The sequence below is a fragment of the Phalacrocorax carbo genome, chromosome 14 (genome assembly GCF_963921805.1).
Source record: "Phalacrocorax carbo chromosome 14, bPhaCar2.1, whole genome shotgun sequence".
In the NCBI taxonomy this organism is placed as follows: Eukaryota; Metazoa; Chordata; class Aves; order Suliformes; family Phalacrocoracidae; genus Phalacrocorax; species Phalacrocorax carbo.
The window spans coordinates 17,216,933-17,236,281 of record NC_087526.1 but is presented as its reverse complement, the minus strand read 5'-3'; the positions used below and the strand labels follow the sequence as shown (position 1 = coordinate 17,236,281).

The following is a 19,349-nucleotide window of genomic DNA, read 5'->3' as shown; positions in this document are numbered from 1 at the left end:
CTGGGCTGCAGCTGCCAGCAGGTGAGATAACAGGATATAGGACTTACAGACAAAAGAGGAAGATAGGAAGAGTGGGAATTATGTTGGAAGGCAGATTCCTAACCCCAAACTCTCCCTTCATGCCACCCTCACTGACAAATTAGATAAACAGGCATGGGGGGCAGGACACCACAGCACAGCCCGCCACCGGCAGCATCCCAGCACGACCAGGCCATCATATAAACAAGAAATGGGGAGTAAGAAGCAAGTGAGTAATTCTGTGGGGAGGGACCTGACATTCTACTAAATCACAGCAGAGCAGGGGGCTAACAGCAAAAAAGGGGCAGACATGATGAAGGGCTTCAGAGATGCTGGAGATGGCTCTGCCTTTCTCCACCGCACCAGGAAGCAGTGGCTGAAGAAGGCAGCTATGTCTGGACATTGACCTTTGGGCTGGTTGGAGAGGATCCAGAGAAGGATGTCAGAGACCTGGAAAACATGACTGCCAAGAAAAACCAGCAAGACATGGGACTGCCTAATTAGTACAAGAGAGCGGAGGGGGCTGCAGCAGCAGTCTGCAGGAATGTAAATGATACCTGCAACGAGGAAAGGATTCATCTGCCTGAGCCGGATAATGCAAGGAGAAGCAGGCTTAAATTATCACACGGAAATTCAAGGTAGGCACTGGGAAAAATCTTCCCAGTCATGACCAGGGAGGAGCTGGAGTCTCCACTGCCGAGGTTTCTGGGAGAGCCAGGTCCCAGGCAGTGTGGCATTAGCTAGCATTGGCATTAGCTGGTCCCAAAGGTTCCCAGGTTTCTGGGATTTTACCATTTCTGCATACAAGGATATGGAAAACCCTTAAAGCATGGGCCTGCCTGGCTTCACGGCCTGTGAAGAAGGAAAGGTAGAAAACTGGGCAAGCCCTGAGAATAACCCCTGGAGACCCAAAGGGATCAAAGGGTCTGTAGTGACCGCAGGGGCAACACCAGCATCATCCCACAGAGCCACAGAGTGAGGTGCTGGGGGTCAGATCCCAAATCAGCTTCCCCCAGGAACTGACCATGAAGCCAGGGCTGGAGAAGCCACAGGAATGAACTTTTGGGGCAAAGCAGGTGAAGCTCATGTGGGCAGCAGACCCCACGTCATGCTGGGTGCTCAGCAGAAGCCTGAGGACAGACAAGCCTAGCAAGGAAACCTGCCTGGAAGCAAAATCAATTGGAGTCAGCGAGAGGAAAATGTGCTGGGGGAGAAACAGCACATGAAGAGCTGAAGGATGTGTAATTTCAATTTGTGACATTATTTCTGTTGTCTCCATCCAGGAGCAGTCATGGCTGGTGGGTCTGCTTTAGTTGCATGCACGGGATGAGCAGAGCTCACGCGGGAGGCAGGTGATGGGTGTTCAGGGACCTGGCTAATGATGAGCAGCATGTTAAGCACCTTTCACTCTCATTAATTGGAGAATGATTAGAAACACCTGTGAGCTGGCAGCTCTGAAGCAACAGGAGCCACAAAACTTGAGCAAAAATATATGGGGATTTCACCAGCAGCACTGGGCAACTGCTGCTGGCAAATCTTTCTCCTTCCAGCAAAAGCTGCTGCCCGCAGGGTGGCCTTGGGGCTGGGTTTGACCAGATGAAGATGACAGCTCCTGCCACCATCGCTCGCTGCGGCAGTGCGTGTGGGGACAGCACAGTAAGGGTCATGGGTGCTAATGCAGGCGTGGGGCGGAAGGATGCAGCACATCACAGCTGCCTGCTCAGTCATTTTCCTCCCAGCCCAGGAATTCAGCCACAGAAGAGCAGCAGTAAAAGCAGTAAAAGCATATTAAGGCTAAGTTGTCTGTAGACATGAAGTTTCATGTGTAATTTGAGCCCTGTACATGTCTGAGGGATAAGGTGGGCTGTGATACTGCATCCTGGGGCCAGCCTTGTGCCTTATGGGACAGCCTCCCTCAGGGCACGGGGAGGCCCTGCGGGGAGGTGGGCTCCCAGATCCTCACCGCGTGATCCATCACAAACTTACACCCGCACCATGGGCAGGTGTTGGACAGTCCCCAGGTTTACAGCAACAACAAAGCAGAGGGCTCACTGCAGCCCCAGGGTGATCAATGGCCCCATGCACAGCAGCTCAGCGCCAGGGAACTGGTGCAGGGGACTGGCCAGGAAATTCCCAGTTCCTGGGAGCAGCCCATCTCCTCTGCCATCAATCACCTGCGGCAGCAAAGCCCAGGAAACCACTTAATAATCCCAAATAATTCCACAGAAAATTTACAACAGCAATCATGTAATTTATCTGATAGAAGACCCTGAGGGCAGGGGAATTTCCTCAAATAACCACATCCAAGGAAGCCTCCTTCCTTGAATGAGGAGTTTCTATCTGAAGCCTGCCTTACAGACTCCCTACACCAAGGCTGAGGATACACCAGTCCGTGGGATCCCTGGGGTCCCCTGTATAGGCTGGAGGTTGCCTGCTCCTGCTGCAGCCCGGCAGCAGGGAATGTGGGCAGGAAAGCCCTGCAGGCAATAAGCAAAGCCAGGACCAAGAAGCATCTAGGTTAGGGCGTCTCTGCTCCCATGCACGGTTTGGCCACTGCTTCAGCTGCCCACAGAGGAGCCTGCCACCTCCTTGCTGTCGGCTCCAGCAAAGGGCGCCTGATGTGAGGGATTTTCAGCAAGGGTCAGAGGTTAGCCTAGGGTGACTCCTGGAGTTGGGGGACCCTGAAGTTCCCACGGGCCTGAGCAGAAGCATCCAAGTATTTGACCTGGGTTCAGAGACACACTTCAGACCTTGCACCAGAAAGTCAGCCTGCTTTAACCTGACTTGCCACACCGTTCTTTAAGACCCTGAATTCTGCCTTGATGCTAACACTGGTTAATTACTCATGCATGCTTACAGGCTGTGCAGGGCCTTTAAAAGTCTGTTCCTTCCCCCTCCAGCTGCCTGCAGGCTCTGTATTTCACAGGGGCATAGATGTGCCTCAACCGCTGGGAAGGGAAGGATGTGTGCTGCTGCATCAGGGTAACTCCCTCTCCTTCTTGCTGTGCCAGATCTGGCTGGGATCTGACCACAGTTGCAGCCAGGGGGAAGGTGGTTCCCTGCCCGCTTGTCCTGCATGCAGCCAGCAGCTTGCTGGGGCAGCTCCGGCCCCTTTCTTGTTTGCTGCCTCACCAGAGGCACTCGGCTGTTGGGCTCTGCTTCTCATCCACTTCGCAGCATGGCAGGGGCTGGGCTGATAGCCCTGTCCCCAGCGGGACCTGGTGGCTGGACCTGCATGTCCCACTTGCCCAGATTGCTTGGGTATCACTGCCCACCATCAAGTGCTCCCAAGGAAAATCCTCTCAAAAGCTCTCTGTAAACATAACTGATGCTTTTACTGCTGGTGTGACACTACAGCCTCCATCTGCACTTCCCAGCTCCTGTCTCTCGCCTGGCCCCCACTCCCCAGCTGCTGAAGAGGACCCATGGTTGCGGCCAATGGACTTGTGCACAGGGAAGGCCACCAGCAAGTATGCATCTGCTCCAGGGATGTAACAGCATCGGCAAGGAGGGCTGGTAAATCTTTCTGCAGCCTGTCTGCAGAGCCCTGATCAAGCCTCACTAGCTGGCGGCTCCCAGGCAGTTCTCCCTGCACCTTGCACTGGGCCATGGCCCCATGGATGTCACCCCATCTCTGGTGCCAGAGCACAGCTTTGGAGCACCATTCCCACAGCTTGAGCCTGTGGATGCACAGCATTAGAGAATATCCCCGTCTAGGGCATGAGGTGGTTGACGCAGGCAGAGATGGGTTTAGCCAAAGTGTTTCCCAAAGCAATTGATCTTTGCTTCAGGAAGTGCAAATCTTTGCAAAATCAAAATAGACAGACACATTAAGTTTTGCTTTAAAAGATGTTATGTGAGCTCTGGTAATTCCTCTTCAAACCCTGCTCTGAACCCCAGGCCAGAGACCAAGTGGGTGTCCAGCCCCCCGAGATGGTTCTGCATAGTACCTGGTGCACAGACACAGGGGTCATGTACTGGAGTATGTACTGGAGTATGTGTACAAACCCCATGGCTCACATTAAGTCTTCTGTCAGCATCTGAACCTTTGGAGGTAGAAGAAGAGCAGAGGCTGAGCAGCCCAACAGCCTCGTCACACTCAAACTCTGGTCTGAAGTGACAGATTGGCAGTCTCTGGTCATGCTTGGGGCATGGCTGGGGAGAGGGTGCTTGAGGCTGCTTGAGCTGTCCTGACTGCCAGGTGCAGCACGCCTGGTCAGGCTGCGACCCCTTGCTCTGGCCAGAATATGGTCCATTCACACAGATGACTCCAGTGCAATAACTCTGGTGATTTTGCCCAGGTTTGTCTCAGCATGAGCAATATGCATTGAAACTTGCTTCTAGAGAAAAAGGATGCAGTAAAACCAGAACCGTCTGCTGATGTGCATCTGACATGGGTTTATGTATTGAGATACATAAGTCCAAGGTCCAGACTTGGAAACAATCTTGTGTGTCCACTATAAAATCTGCAGGACAGCTTCTGGACAGCTTCTAGACAAATGTACCCCTCTGCCTTGCTTTACAAATGGATCATCAAAGAGGGATGGGAGAACAGAGGCTCCGGGCCCTCAGTTCCTGCCATCCTTCATCTGGAGAGCCTGGATGGAGGTCGGGCAGAGCAACTTGGTAGTGATGAGAGCTGAGCTTCCCCTCCAGTCTGCACCTGGTGCCATGTGGCCAAGCTCTTGGCATGGGAGGATGCACAGTAGAAAGGAGCTGAGGGGTCCTTCACCCACCTTGCACTGGGATGAATGTCCATGACAGTCCAGGAAGACTATTCTGTGCGTAAAAGCTCTAGAGCCCCAGCAAAGCCACCAGCTTGTGTGGAGGCCACAGATAGCCATGGGAGACCCACCAACCTCTCCAGAAAGAGGCAAGTGAAGGACCCCTCTGAGATGTGCAGATGTACAGATGGCCACAATAAGTAAAGGGCTGCTACATCAGCAGTTGAGACTAATTTACTGAGGTGGACCAAGCCCTGCATCCCTGTACCCCAAAAAATCCCATGGCTAACAGCACTTAATTGCTCCTTTAATGACCTCTTCAGACTGCTTTCAAAACCTATGGGGTGGCTGTCTTATGCCTGGGTGAGGGCTGCCACCACAGAGAAAAGCCTTTATCTCCCTGGGCTTTTGTTGTGGGTGGCACATCAGCTAGAGGAAAACCACACTCGCTCTGCCTGCCCCTACCTGTGAGACAGGCAGAAACCCCAGCACCCCAGGCTCAGGAGTGCCCAGGCAGGCAGCACTGGAGCATCCCTCTCTGCAAGAGGACAAGTTTAGCCTGGAAACACTTGGCATTTCTTCAGCCTCAAGGGACTCCTTCCTTCCCGCTGCCAAAGCTGTCCCCGCAGCAGCTGGTGCCCGTCCCGGGGCAGCAGCACACCCAGTGCGGTGCACGTGGCTGCCTGAGGGCTGCACAGACCTGTGGTGTGGCTGGCCGGGGCACACGCACCCGCCCAGCTGAATGCGCTGCGGCACTGAGGTGTGCCTGAGCAAGCTGTACTGACACTGAATATTAAGCAGGTATTGGAAATCTCCGGGGCTCCTGTCCAGGAGAAGCAGCACGGTCAGTACTAGCCTGTAGGCATGGCATGGCACTGCACTGTCACTCAGCCTGGGCGCTCCTGGGTGGGGAGGCCGCACAGTCTGCTGCAAAATCTGCATCTTGGATAAATCAGTGACATCTGCAAGAGTGGCATGCGAGGTCTCCATCCCTGGTGGCAAGATCAGACCTCGCTGCTTTACGCGTACCCAGGTGCAGAGCTGCACGCAGAGGCCTGCAGGCAGTCGTGCGGTGGTGGGTGCTGGTGCGCTGCTAGAGCAGTCGCTGCCCCAGTCGCACAGGTGACATGATTCAGGTCCCAATCCCCAACCTTGGGAGAGAGCCCAGGAGCCTGTGCCCAACTCCTTGCAGACCTTGGGAGTCCTCAGGGCCTCTCTGTAAGCAGCAGCACATCCTGGGCACCACCAGGCCCCTAATGATGCTGTTTCTCCCACCTCAGGGACACTGGTCAGGAGAAAGGCACAGGCACCCAAAGAGCCAATGTCCTGGCAGAACAGTTGGCTGCAGATCAGCCTCTGCCTTTCTCACTGACATTCTGCGGAAGCCAATAAAGCTTATTATTTCTCTAATTTTCTCATTGCTTTCTTTTGTATTTCTTGCTGTTGCCTAGCTGAGCTGTTGTGAGTAACCACCTTCATTTGCATTTTGCCTTTCCTGATTCCAGTTAACACTGGTTTCAAGGTAAGTTTGAAAAAGTAACACGTTTCTCCTTTGGGGCGGGGCACATCTGTAAATCAGGGCCACGGTGGATGTTCATGCACATGGTGGACAGCACAGTAGCCTCCACCCAGCACATCACAGGTAATGATGGCCCCTCCATGCATCCTGGTGCAGAGCTGGCCATGCTCCCTGGGAGGAGGCAGATCCTCCATGGGCAGTGAGGTATGGGGGTACCCTGAGCCCAGAGGAGTTTGCCGAGGCAGACTGTCACAATCCCCCTTTACAGAGGCTCAAACTTTATTATTGTTGTTATTTTCAAATCAGATCAGAAGGCGGTGAGCCCAAAGATTGTGCAATGCTGGCTGCTGGCAGCAAGGTTGTGCTCCAGGTGATGCCTGACCCCAGGTCTGTTCAGCTGAGCATCCTGCTCTCACAGGGATTGCATCCTGCACCCAGGAGGATTTGGCAATAGCTGAGCTCGGCACTTAATTATGCTTTCCAGAGAGGCTGAGGGGTGCTCCAGTACTGGCATCAAAGGGTGCTGGGTCCACGCAACAACAGAGCTCACGCTGGCCTTGTGAGAGACCAGGTGGGAATGGTCCCAGTTTGGGTGCACCACTCAGTCCTGTTTGGGTATCACTAGCACAGTGAAATACTGACACTGGGATAGTTCTTTAAATCACCTTGTCCAAACTGAAGCAATCCCACTCTGTAAATAAAACAGATGTGGCTGGATTGATAAATGAGTTTCCATTAAAAAATGATACATTCTATCTTTCGAAGTCCAATTTTGGGGCCCACAGAATTGAGAAGCTGGAGGGGTATCAGTGACAGATGACCAAGATGGGGACAGGGCCCTTGAATACAGATGGAGGATCTGGGCTGGTTTCCTCTGGTGAAGAGCCACCTAGGAGCTGATCTAAGATCAGTCTACAAGTACTGGAAGGGCAGTTACAAGGATGATGGAGTTAAATCCTTCCTGGCAGTGCCTGATGATACATTAAGGAGCAATAACCACAAAGTGAGTCCTGAAAGGTTCAGGTGGGACATTAGGAAAATCCTTTCCTTGGGAGGATGGTGCAGCCTTGGAACAGATCACCAGAAAGGTGGGGGAATCTCTGCCTGTGGAAGGTGTTGAGGCTCAGGTAGGCAGGAGCCATGGCTGACCTCATCTCGTGTTGGTCACCAGTGTGGTGCTGGGAAGGGACCTCTGGAAATCTCCAACGCAACCACCTGTGGTCCCTTCCCACCAACACTTCTGCAGTTCTATAATGAAGATGTTAAGATGTCTTCCCAAATTATATCTGTCAGGCGAATTCTCATCCAGGAGGGGATTGGTTTGTATCTTGCTTTACCATCTCCTAACAACTGGCCCACCATTGCATGTACAGTGATGAGTTGTTTAACCAGCCTTAGGCATTCTTTTGAGACCAACTGACCAAAAAGTGGTTAATCTGAAAATGAGCTGCTTTGGTTTTCTGGTCATGAAGTACCAACTAATTCCACTTTCACAGGTGTTCTACATACAGAGGCCAAGGTGCTGCTCTGGAGACAGAGGGAGGGTGTAGCAAAGGATGGTGTTGGTTGGCCAAAGGTTGACCAGCACAGGATGAAAATGAAGAGATTGGGTACAGGCATGCCTGGTGGCTAGAGGAGTAGGCAGGACTAGGGAAAGGGGAAGGCACTGGAAAGGAATACTTCACATGTGTTGACCTATTGTATACAGAAAAAGAATCTGAACCTGGGGGACAGGGGAGACAAAGCATACACATCAGATCTCAGCAGTGTCTACCAGTGCCATCCACGGGCAATGAGCCAGCCTGAGGGAGGAAAAAGGGTCAAGGGTAAAGATGCGGGTTGGAGCAAGTGAGAAAGGATAAAGGAGAATGCTGCAGAGAAGGAAGCCCTGCCTCGCTGGGAAGAGCACGGTGGTATACTGGTCTGTGCAGGAGACCTGGAGGAGGCATGGAATGGGGCAGGTGTAGCTCCGCAATAGGTCTATGTCACTTGGTTGCATCCTCTAGGTATGATCTACATGTGTGCAGTGACAGGCACCTCCAGAACACACTGGCACTGGCCAGCAGTGCCACCTGCTCTCTGCCCAGGAGCCCTCCATGACCAGTATAGCCAAGAGGACGGCGAATGTGGGAAAGCCAGCCAGCCAACACAGGGCATCAGTGCCCGCTGGTGCTGAACAAGCCAGGACTTCAGAGGGTGCAGTGCAGGGCTGTGCCAGCATCCTGGGCCCAGCAAGCAGGATGGCTGCACAAGGACTGCACAGCACTTAGTTAATCAGCCCTGAGTCTCAGCAGAACTAATTTGATCCAGCAGAGTTTCCTTTTGGTGCTGCAGCTAACTTGCTCGGAGCATCTCTGCATCAGCTGGGAAGATGGAGTGACTCCGCGCCGCCGGCCCTGGCCCTCTTCCCAAGCGAGCAGGAAGGGGTGCTGCTGGGGTGCCGAGCCGGGGGCGGACCTGCGGCTGCTGCGCAAAGCCCCCGAGCGCTGGGTCACCAGGAACCGGCAGCCCAAGGAGGCCGGAGCGGGAACCCCACCTCCGCAGGCTACTCTCACCGTTAGCCAGCGCTGGGCCGGCCCCCGCCGGGCCGCTCCCCGCCCCGGTTCTGGCCGTCTTGCCCAGCCCCAAGCCCCGCGGCCGACCCACCGGGTCTCCCGGGGACCCCCCGGGGAGCGGCACTCCCTCCCCTCAGGCCGGCGGCCCGGGAGCCGCCCCCACGCCTCCCCAGCCCTTCCTCAGAGGGGCCGCCCCTCGGCGCCTTCACGCCTCTAGAGGCATCGGGCGCCGGGAGGCGCCGGGCCGGTGCCGCGCACAGGCCCTCGGGCGATGCGGGGCGGGGCGATGCGGGCAGAGCCCCGTTCAGGCGGCGGGGCAGGGGGCCCGGTTCACATCCGGGGAACGGGCGGCGGACGCGGACGTGGAGGGCGCGGGCGGGGCGGTGGCGGGGGGGCGGGGCGCGGGGGCGGCGGGGCGGCCAATCGCTGCCGCGCTCTCATCGGTGCAAACAGCAGCACAATGGAGCGAGCGGCGGGCGCGCTGCAGCCAAGCTTGGCGCGGGCGCCATGCGGCTGACGGGCTGGCCGACCAATGGGCGCCGGCGCGCGGCGACGGGCGACCAATGGGCGCGGGGCGGGGGCGTGCCCGGGCGAGGTTAGGGTGTCCTTGCAGGGTGCTGGGCTAAACTTCACCAAATAATAGCTGTTTGTATTTGGGCGGCCGAGGAGCCATTTTAGGTAAGTTCTGCCCCGAACTTTTGGGTTCGCCCGCCCGGCGCGGCCGGGGGCGGCGGCGGGGCGGGAGGTGGCGGCGGCGGGGCCGCGCCGGGGCGGCGCTATGAATGAACTCGGCGGCGGTAGCGGCGCGGGCCGCGGGGCCGGGGCGGCCGCTGGGCCTGTCATGGCTCCGGCCGCGGGGACGGGCCGGCAGCGGGCGAGGGGCGGTGGCGCCCCCGTCGGTCCCTCCCGGCCGCGCTCCCCCGCTCCAAGCGGCGGTGCGGCGGGCCGCGACCCCTCTCGCCGGCCCTGCCCGCCCCCTCTCCCCCCTCCCCTCTCGCCCCGGCCCGCCGGGCGCGGGGAAGGCCGGGCCTCGCTTGCTCCGCGCCGGCAGCTCGGGGCCCGGCGCCCCCCGCCGCCGCGGCGGCCCCGGGGCGTGCGGGGGGCCGGGGGCGGAGGCGGGGCGGGCTCCCCCGGCGCTGCCGGAGGCTCCTCCCGGCCGGGGCGGGGGGAGCGAGGCCCTCGGTCCCCCGCACCCGACTGCGCGGCGGCGGGGTGCGGAGTGCCGGCAGCCTGGCCGCGGGGCGCAGCTTCCCGCCGTCATTCCGGCCGCAGTGCTCAAGAGAATCGATAATTCGGGCTTTAAACTTCGCGGGCGGGGGGGAAGCGGGTCCCTGTGCGGGCTGGAGGCCCCGGGGCACGAGCTTCCCGCTGCCCGGCCCTGCCGAGCAAGGGCACCCGGGGCGGCGGGAGCAGGGCGGGGGGATGCGGTTGGAGGGCCGGATCGGCGATCCCTGCTGGCGGCGGATCCGTCCCGCTTCGCCCGCCGGGCGCGGAGCGGACGTGGATCTGTTGTGACATTGCAGCCATGTCACAACAGAGAGGCATCGCAGTCACGTCGGAGTCGCGTCTCCCCCGCGCTGCAGTCATCTCGCCGTAGTTGCCCGGCGCAGCCTCGCGTCCCTTGTGTTTTGGCGGCTGCGTTGTGGGATTCTCCCTCTTCTCACCAGCGACTTTTGCTGGCGATTGAGGTGGATTTTAGTCTCGATCAGCAAGGTTTGTAGGGTGAACGCTGGGAGAGAATTGCACGCAAACAGAATGCAGAAAGATGAGAAATCATCTGCCTGTATCGCTGCCTAGCGTGCACGCCCGTCTTGGAGCAGCTTACGTTTTCTCTTTTTATCCATTTGCTTTCCTGGCAACTGCGCTAAACTTGCAGTAGAGTTGGGGACCATGAAGGCCAGGCAGAGCACCTTGGCACATGGAGAGCTGGTCCTGCTTGCTCTGCTGCCGGCCTTGGATGTGGTAGAGCTTTTCAGTAATTTTGCTGTGAAAAGTGGTTGGTTTGTTTCTTGAGTGAGTTGGGATGTGTTTAGCCAAAAGCTCAGGCTTTTTCATTGTTTACCTCCTGCTTGGGAAATGCAGCAAATGCTTTTGGGGCCAGAGAATGAGGTAGATAGTTTGCTGTGGTTGTGCAAAGTGTCCTGTGGGTCTGTGCAGAAGCCTCCAGCTCCCCTCTGCAGTCACTGGCAGAGGGCTCCTCGTGGGCAGACAGATGTGGCTTTAGTTGTTTGATGTTTATCCCTTATCCCTTCACCTGCAGGGCTACAGAGGTTTGGCAGCTGGCACTGCCTGTATCTTTTTAACTGGTGTGGGGTCAGTTGGATTAGGGTGTTGCCAGAGGAGAGGGAACACTGAGCTCTACAAGTATTTTCTTCGCTGAAAGCATTGCTATTGCTTTTGGGCCCTGTTCAGGTGATGGCACAGGAATAGATGCCGCCTTACCTCTCCTCACCCTTTGTTTACCTCGTTCGCATGGGAGCTCTGCTGTGCTGCTTTGCAGAGACATTGTTGTTTTGGTCTAGCTGTTGAAGTATGAAGAAATAACAGCACATTTTTGCTCTGGGAGTAGATTCTTCCTGGAGTAAATGGGTTGTTTCTCTCCAACGGGGTTGGTTTTGTTCAAGGCAGCCACTGGGTCCCTTTCCCACTTGTTTACTGGAAAATTGATTCCTCTTCCACTACAAAGCTTAATGTTGTTGTTTGGTTGCTTTTGGAAAGCTAATTTGGCCCATTGTTTCTGAATGGGTACAGCTGTCTGAACTTGCAGGGCCTTCAGGGGCGTTGGACGTACTGCGGAGTCTTCTTCGCTGGAAAGGTGGGAAGCGTGCAGCTGTGGTGTGGTGAAGCTGATTCAGTGTCGCCCCTCAAGTGCTTCGAGCTGTAAAGCACGGTCACTGGTAGAGTTACATTCTATCAAAATGTAGCTTGTGCAGCAGAACTGGAAGTATGTATTATTAGTCTTCAAATAAAAGCCACAGTCAATGAGAGGATTTGGAGAAGGCTGATCTTAGTTCGTTTTCGCTTTCGTGAAGTTTGAAGCCCGTCCTGCAGCAGTGGCTGTTTATTCTGCCTATTGTCTCATTCCTCTGAGCAGAGACACCAGTTGCCCTGTTGCTGAGAAGGCAGTCGCAGCCCCTTACTGCGGGCCAGTACGGATGTGTTAAAAGCTACCCTGTATGAATCTCTGAAACTAAGGCAGCTCTTCTGCTGTTTTGCCATGCTTGCAGCATGCAAATAATGTGCTGTCAGGGTCCCTCATTACCTTGTTATGAGCGCTGCTGTCTGGTTTGGTAGGGTATGCCTTTTCAATGGCTGGAGTTTACCTCTGCCTCCATTGTCCTGTGTGCTGGTGTTAGGGGAGAGTGGCTCTGTCTAAGCTGCTGGTCTATGGCAACTGGCCCTGGATATGCCAGTGTTAGCCCTGATGGTCAGTGCTGTGGGTATTTTCGGGGTCTGTTGATTTCTAGTGCCTTGGTGAAGGAGGCTCTCAGAGGAACATCTCGTTTTCCTGACTGTTTTTTACTGTATTTCTTTAACAGGAAGCAAATCTCTGCCTCCCCCCTTCCCCCAAGTGTAATCTCAATAATTTTTAAGATTTTGTCTTCCTTGAGAGATCTTTAATATTTTCCCAAGAGTTTCTCCAAAAACATAAATTTTACAGGTCGATAATATAGAGTTCTACTTTAATGGTTTGTGTTATTTCAAGAGAGGTTTGCACAAGCAAGTGAACTTGTTTGTGTGAGATGGCAAAGCTGAGAGCTCAGCTGCCAGAGCAGGCCTTTGTTTTTTGCATGAAGCTGCGGTGTCCTGGCCTGTCTCGGGTTTGCAGAGACAAGAGCTAGTATCCTGCACATCAGCTTGCCCTTGTGAAGGAGGGGAGAGGGTTGATCAGCCTTGTACGGCGAGTGAACCCTCGGTGCAGGAATGTGGACTCGGTGTATTGGGTCTGGAAAGCAGGCATGCGTAGGGAGGCTTCTCTGAAATTGTCTTAAAGAGACACTGGCAAGCGCGGTGGTTGGATGCCTTACTGGGATCCAGTACTTACTGAGAGAGCTGGGAGGGCTTGTATTCATTGCTCCTGTAAGTAGCAGTGAAAGCATTTCTCCCCCCTCATCCCCAGCTCCCTGCTTGAGACAGTGGAGTCAACCTCTGGTGTTGATGACTTCGCTCTGGTCATCTGCAGAGGCAGAGCTGTTGCTGGAGGCCAGCAAGCTGTGTAAAGGGGAGAGAAGTTGGTCAGGGTGAGTGGTCAAGTAGCAATGTTTGCTGCAGGCAGAGTGTTGGTGACAGTGTGCAGGGTTTATATGGTGGGTTCTCAGCACCCTGAAAAAACATGAAAAGAGAGTTACGCTTCACCCTGGGAACAGTTGCAATGTCAGTGCCTGCATTGCCACCGTGGTGGTGGGACCAAAATCCTCTGGATAGCAATGTGCTGCAAATGCTGTGTTCAGCAGTGCCTGTCCTAGCCGGCCTCCAGTGATCCTCAGGCACAAGCCCCTGGTGGAAGTAACAGACCTAGGGAAAATTGACCAAACTGTCAGCAAAAGGGGGAAAATGTGGTGCTGTGGTTGTCAGCTTGTGACATGAGGAGACTCTGATTTTGTTTTCTAATATCTCAGGCTGGTGCAATGTGTTTTCCGTGTGATAGGACAATGCCTTCAACTTTCCCTTATAAGGGAAAATCTGGTATGCAGCCTAGCAATCTGCCAATATGTGGCTATTAATTTTTAGCATTGTTATGTTGGATGTGTCCAGTCAGCCTAACAAGTAGGAAATACCTGGTATGCTGTGGCTGGGCTTTAGCGTTTGAGGCCGGTCCCCGACAGATATCTGGGAAAAGGTTGTGGCTCTGCTCTGGGGAATGCCTGAGCACACTCAGCTCCTCGGGAAGCCATCTAACAGCTGGGAGAGTTTGGTGCCTGGATGTAGGGCTCCTGCCCTACACTGCCTTGGGCCCAGTGCTCAGAGAGGAGCTGGGGCCTTGGTTGTGTTGGCACCAAGGAGGTCAGTGGGGCATTTGACCCATCCTTTGTGCAAGGACCTTGCCCCTGCAGAGGAAATAGTGCCTTGAGGTTAAGGAGTGTGCACTGTTTCCATACTGTGGCCTGTTGCCTCTAGGGGATTCCCAGCCTCTAGGGAGTATAAATCCTGCTCTAACAGGAGCAAAACACTCTTTTCTATCCAGAAAAGAAAGTGAGAAGTGTGGGAAACCAAGTCCCAGTCCATCTTTGTTTTTCCTGTGGGCGCTGGAGATGTGCTTGCAGTTGTGTGTTGGGTATAGATCAAGGAGTGCGGGTGTTATCATGTTGATGAGATCTTGGCCTGGTTATGGGGTGCACGTCACATTTTTCCAGCCCTGGTTTCTCTGTGAGGGGTGCTGCTCAGCAGCAGACTGATGGTGGTATTGCTAACATCTATCCTAGGAGGTACAGCATGTTGTCTGCAGTCCTGCCTTTGCCCTAGCTTTGTGCAGCCCTAATCTTGCACTAGTATAGGTAGTCTTATCGGGTTGGGTTTTTTCGGGGTGTTTTTGGCTTTTTGATTGTGTTTTAACTGCTGAGATTAAGCCTAGATCTCGTCTGGTGAAGCTTTCCGATGCTCGCCTGGCTCTTTCTGCCATTTGGCTCAGTTGTTATGGGAAGTCTGGGTTGAAATACAGGTAACTTGTTGCTTCCTTTTGGGGTGACTGTGCTGAAAGCAGGGGAAAGTTATGCTCGTTGGGGTTAATTTACAGAGTATCTGTGTTTCCTAAATGTTTCCATAAAAGTGTAAGACCTATGGAGCCTTGCTTTGTGTTAGCATAGAAGGAAGCAATATTTGGGGTCAGGCTGGTGACCCAGCCCCGTGAACTGGCTGCATGTACCTGCTAACATTATTGCAAGGTAGGTGCAGATAGGCAGTGGAGGTGCAAGGTTGTTTTGTTCAGTATCTATGTGGTCCTACAGCATGTGTTTAAATTGCAGGCTGGGAGCTCTTCCACAGGAGCATAGGTGGGAAGGGCATGAGCATGCTGTGAGGGACCCCGGGCCAAAAGCCCGTGCAGACGCCTGGTGGGGGAAGCACGCTGGGTTTCCCTGTGGCTGGCCTGCGGCCTGTGTGCCTGGGGGGATGCAGCACCTACTGTCCTGAGAGTTGCTAGAACTCCCTAGGATGTAAGACCTCCACCCCTTCCCCCACGTGGTGTATCATTTGCATTTCTTTGAAGGTAATTGAAGGACTTCAGCTACCAGGCCCTCCAGGTTAGCCACTGCTGAGACTTTTGGTCCCTCTATATTGCACTAGGAATAGACATTTGTTGTATGTTATAACTATTGTTATAGCTGGGTTTCCTTCAAAAAACTTAGTTGTTAAACCTCTCTTAAGAAGTCAAGAATGTACTTAGATAACTAAGTTGTTCTGTGTGCTTTCTGGGTTTCACTTTGCTCTTTAACGTATGCTCAATGGCTACCTTTGAAGGTGAATTCCAGCGTTAGCAATGTGCTAGTGTGCTACACGCAGGAACAAGGGTGGTGCAGAATTGTGGGGACTTTCACTTTTCTGTCGTACAGGCAGGTGAAGTATTGGTTCTTTAAGAAACGTTAATGCCTTGTTATATATGTGCATTGAGGCAGAATTAAAGTTAGTCCTAGATACAAGAATAAACATTAGTGCTTTGCTATAGACGTGCTGTGAAAGCTGCTATTTTTGTGTGAGCCGCTGCCTTGAGTTCTCTAGGTCTTGTGCACAGAGTGCCTTTAACCCTAAGTGTTTCATCCGCTTTGGTTGAACTTAAAACAGACTTAAGATAAAATGAAGCTTAAGTGTTCGGTGTCTGTTAATTGAGGATCAGAGAAGAGAGAGCCATTCCCCCTTGATGACTTCTATATATGTGCATGGTGCATCCCTGTACCCTGCACTCGCTTAGCCTGGGAAGGAGAGCAGTGGGGTGTGGGAATGCACAGCATACTGCTCTGATTTGTATGCTTCTCTGCTTGTTGCTTTAGGGCAAGCAAAGCCCTGTTTCTCAGTGATCTTTCTCAGTCCCCGTAGGGTGCCCCTCACCAGGGTATCTGAGCTTTTCCCGTCATGCACGTTTGTGCATACATAAAGGCAGGTTTCTCTCCTCCACCGCAGACAGCAGAGACTGTGCTCTGTTCACTGTGTGGTGATGTTGTGGGGAGGCTGACTGAAGCCAGGCTTGCTCTTACTGTGAAGGTGCTGAGGTTTGTGGTTACCCTGATTTCTTCAGAGAAGTGGGTACAGATTTGTGGGACAGTCACAGTGACTGCTCCACCTCCTTGCTCTGGAGGGTGAGAATTTCTGTCTGAGAATAACATTGCTGTTTTGGAGTTGGGCCAGTCCCACATTGTGCTTTGAGAGTGAGGACCAGGGTCCTGAGTCTGGAAGGCAAAGGAAAGAGTGGGTCATTATAGGCCCAGGCTCTTTGAAGCATTACTAGTTGTAATTTTGAGGAGCGTGGCCTCTCCAGGAGCCCTGCAGCAAGGTGTGACTCTGCAGGCTTGCAGGCTGTGTGTGTTTGCATAGGTACAGCTGCACCCACATCTGACAGGGCATAGTGCACTGTGTGTGGAGATACGGTTATCTGCAGATGCTGCTCTCTGGTTTCAAGATAGGCTCTCAGCTGGCTGCTCTGCTGAGCAGAGAGTGGCATTAGGGCTGAGGAGTTCTGGCCAGCACTCCTAAACCCTCTCCTGGATCCAGCTCTACCTCCTGTTCTTTTTGCCACCCTGAGCTGGGAGATGGAGACGTCTGACACAGAGCAGGAGTGGATTTCAGGACCTTGTTGCATGTTAGTTCCTCCGGAGATGAATGCTGAAGGGCAGGGTCAGAAAATAGGTGGCTTATCCAGGTTCAGAGGGAGAGGATGTGTGGAAACCATGTTGGCATGGATTTCTGACAGGTATGTGCAGTAAGAGTGGGCTAGGACATGGGTCTGTGGGGCCTGTGCTCTGCTGCTGTGCCCAGAGTTTGTGTGCCTGGCCTTTGTGTTGCTACATGTCAGAGACTGATGTCTGTAGGCCTGCCAGGCAAGCAGGGACAAGAGTCTCTTGGTAGTTTGGTGCAGCTGATGCCATGTGCTTGCCCGCTGGCTAGCTGGCCCCATGAAGATGGAGCTGGTTGGCCAGGAGGGTCTGGACATGGTGGGTGTCTTCTGTGTTTGTGTCCTGAATGAACACAGCTTGATTCCAGGAGAGACCCAGAGCGGCCCTGCCTCTGCGCTGTTTGAAGGGGCTTGGTGTGCTCTGAGGTCCCAGCCCTGCTTAGAAAAAGGGACTCTGCAAAGATGGTGCTCTGCAGTCAGCATTAGTGATTGCAGCTTGGTCGTGCTCTGACAGGAGGGGTGTGCTCCCTCCCTGTGCAAGTGTGGACCTCTAGCCTGGTGAGGTTGATGCTTTCTCCACTGCTCCCTGAGCTGGCCTCTGAGTGAAGGGCTTTATGAGCTGGGACAAGAAGGGGACATATATGCATTTGGTAGCATTTTACTTGCAGCATGTCTGGGCAGGATTTTGGGTGCTTGCTGTTTAAAAAGGCTACCCAAGTGAATTGCCTGTAGCTGAGGAGGGAACCAAACCTGGTGTGGCTGAAATCCAAGCATTTGCACATGAGGAACTGATGAATTTCTTTTTGGCACTTTCTCTCTCCTTCCCATGCTGGAGTGTTCCTTGGGATGTTGTAAAGGACACAAATGCAAGGAAACATTGAGGTGACTGAGAGAAATGTATCTGAACTATGAAGACTATTCTTCAAAGTAGCTTCATCTGACATTGTGGAGAACTTGTATCCCAGAGAGCTAAATTCAAAATAAAATGGGAGCCCTTGGAGGTAAACTTCAGGGAGTTGCAGTCCTTGCAGGGCAGAGCAGTCTAAGTGGAGGTGCATGTAAGGATGTGACTTGAGGGCTGTGGGGTAGCAGCGCTCCTTGTGAGGGGTGTTCTTGCTCTGTGTTGCATCAGGAGAGTTAGATATGTTTTGCTTTCTCTTCCTGTTGTTTAGATGCTTGGGAAACAGGTCTGATGCTTCAGTATACAAGTTCTCAGGCTTGGAGAACAGCAGATTTCTGTCTTGCTATTTTGGGCTGAGGTTTGCTAGTTTCTCTTAGGATGCACAGGCAGAACAGATGCCATGAGGCATGGGAGCTCACCACGGCATACAGTAAACTCTCAGGCTGTGGTAGTTTGGGATGATGCCTTCCTGGGTGCTGAGGAACAGCTTGGCTTCCCCAGTGCCTGGCACTGTCACAGGCAGGGGTCTTGCCAGCTGACCTTTCCTCTCCCTGGGGTGGGGTGGCTTGGGTTTGCAGCGCCAACTGGGCAGGTGCAGCCCTTGTGTGTGGAGGGGCTCCTCTCCAACAGGGCAGCATCAAGCAAGTGATCATCTCTATAAGCTGGTGGTGGAGATGTCCTGTACTTGGGGTGGGGTGAGCAGTGTAGCAAAATGTCCTTTTGCTCCTGGAGGTCCCTTCCACTCCCCTTCCAACCTCCACTGTGTGTGAGAGAGCACAGAGTGAGCTGAGCTTCCTTTGCCGACTGGGTTTTGAGGCCCCTGGGACCAGGATGGCCGTGCTGCCTAGCCCGAAGGAGAGCTGCTCGCTAGTCGCACACCAAGATGTAGCTTGGGATCAGCCTTCAGCGCCTGCAGTCAAAAACTGTGGTGTGAGATGTGGCTGGGGTAGGCAAAGCAAGGCTGGCTCTGCACTTGCTTCATGCACCATACACCCCTCCCCGCACTGCAGCCCATACACAGGCACGGCATTTGGCAAAGCAGTGCTGTCCATCCTGCTTGTGAGGCCCTGGAAATGCTTAAAACACTGACTCTGCTCTTGTGGCCCAGCTGCTGGTGGCTTGGACACGTTTAATTCAGCTCCTGGCTTGGATGTGTTTCTTAGGGCATGTTCCCATGGTCTATTCACTAGATGAAGCAGGGGCAGGTTGGCAGGAGGGCGTAAAGTCTGGTTCAGCCTCTTACTTTACTGTGGTTATAGCAAGAGGGCAATAGGGAATAACTTAAAGCTGGCAGCTAACAGCAGCAAATGGGGGTGTGGGGACATCAGCTGGATGGCTGGCAGGGGTAAGGGTGATCCACCATGGAGGTTTGCAGCAGGGAGTTTCAACTGGAGAAGACTGACAGAAATGCCTGAAGGAATGATTTTTAGCAGGACCTGACTGTAGTGGGGTCTCTGTCACCATTGGGAGCTGTGGCTGGTGTTGCTTGGCCATCCTAGCAGGAAATCTGCTCTGGGTGTCAGAGCTCCATATGAGTCTACAGCCAAGTCTTGAGGTGCATTGGAGGTGCTTGTTCATCCTCTCAGTGGTCCTGTGAAGGCTGATTTTTATCCCCACTCTACAACTGGAAAGCAGAGGCACAAAGGGCTCTGATTGCCTTTGAGGAGCTGTCTGCAGCATGGCAAACCTGTTTTCTGAACAGCTTGAGTTTGCTGTGCAGGATATTAGCAACAGCAAGAGGGAAAGATCTGTGCTTTCAGGAATGCCATCTCATTTTTTGGCTGTCTGCCTTGGGATAGCTTGAGTTCAA

At 53.9% G+C, this 19,349-nt stretch overlaps 1 protein-coding gene across 7 annotated transcripts in view; it reads left to right on the top strand.

The window, feature by feature from the left end:
- The first annotated feature begins 9,254 nt into the window (after window positions 1–9,254).
- The window catches only part of CHD6 (chromodomain helicase DNA binding protein 6), a 93,844-nt gene continuing 83,749 nt past the window's right edge, over window positions 9,255–19,349 (top strand). For 6 of the 7 annotated variants that reach the window (XM_064465089.1, XM_064465088.1, XM_064465091.1 and 3 more), the window contains exon 1: window positions 9,256–9,494. The gene's annotated coding sequence lies outside the window, so the exon portion shown is untranslated. Of the gene's footprint in view, window positions 9,495–19,349 lie in introns of all 7 variants that reach the window. The other variant, XM_064465092.1, reaches the window with a different exon arrangement.